Below are 1,081 nucleotides of genomic sequence, written 5' to 3'. Positions count from 1 at the left end.
AAAAAAAAAAAAAATAAATAAAAATAAATAAATAAATAAATATAAATAAATAAATATAAATATAAATAAATAAATATAAATAAATATAATTAAATAAATAAATGTTTTTATAAAAAATAAAAAAAAAAGGAATTCGAGGAGTACAAAGAAGCAGCAGAAAATAAAACAACAAACAAAAACAGAAAAAATAAATAAAAATAAATAAATAAATAAAAATAAATAAATAAATGTAAATAAATATATATAACTAAACAAATATAAATAAATAAATATATGTAACTAAATACATACAAATATATATAAATAAATAAATAAATAAATAAAAATAAATGAATAAATAAATAGAAAATAAGGGGATAGAAGAAATAACAAGAAAAAAAAAATAATAAAAGTAAACAAATAAAAAAATAAAAAAATAAAAAAACAAATAAACAAACAAACAAAAACAAATAAAAAAAACAAATAAACAAACAAAATAAACAAACAAACAAAATAAAAAAAAAATAAAAAAAAAATAAATGAAGACATACCTGTATTTTAATTTTAACTATATCTAAATCGAGGCGTCCCAATATATTTTTATTTATATTTTTATTTGTATCTCCACAACTACTATCTATATTTATTTTATTTATTTTATTTATTTTATTTATTTTATTTATTTTATTTATATTATAATATTCTAATCTTCTTTCCTTTATTATAAATAAACGCTGCTGCCACCGACCCAAAGAAGGGCTCTTCTTATACAGCCAGCAGCTGTATACAGGAGATACCTATAAAAAAAAAAATAAAAAATAAATAAATAAATAAATAAATAAATAAATAAATATAAATATAAATAAATATAAATAAATTAATTAATAGATTGATAGGAATAGATAGAAGGGCTCTTCTTATACAGCCAGCAGCTGTATACAGGAGATACCTAAAAAAAAAAATAAAAAAAATAAATATAAATAAATAAATAAATACAAATAAATATAAATAAATATAAATATAAATAAATATAAATATAAATAAATACATAAATATAAATACATAGATTGATGATAGTACAAAGATGGGCTCTTTTTATACA

This window comes from Eimeria mitis, genomic scaffold, assembly GCF_000499745.2.
Source record: "Eimeria mitis Houghton genomic scaffold, Emh_scaff1452, whole genome shotgun sequence".
In the NCBI taxonomy this organism is placed as follows: Eukaryota; Apicomplexa; class Conoidasida; order Eucoccidiorida; family Eimeriidae; genus Eimeria; species Eimeria mitis.
This window is presented reverse-complemented; position numbering follows the sequence as displayed.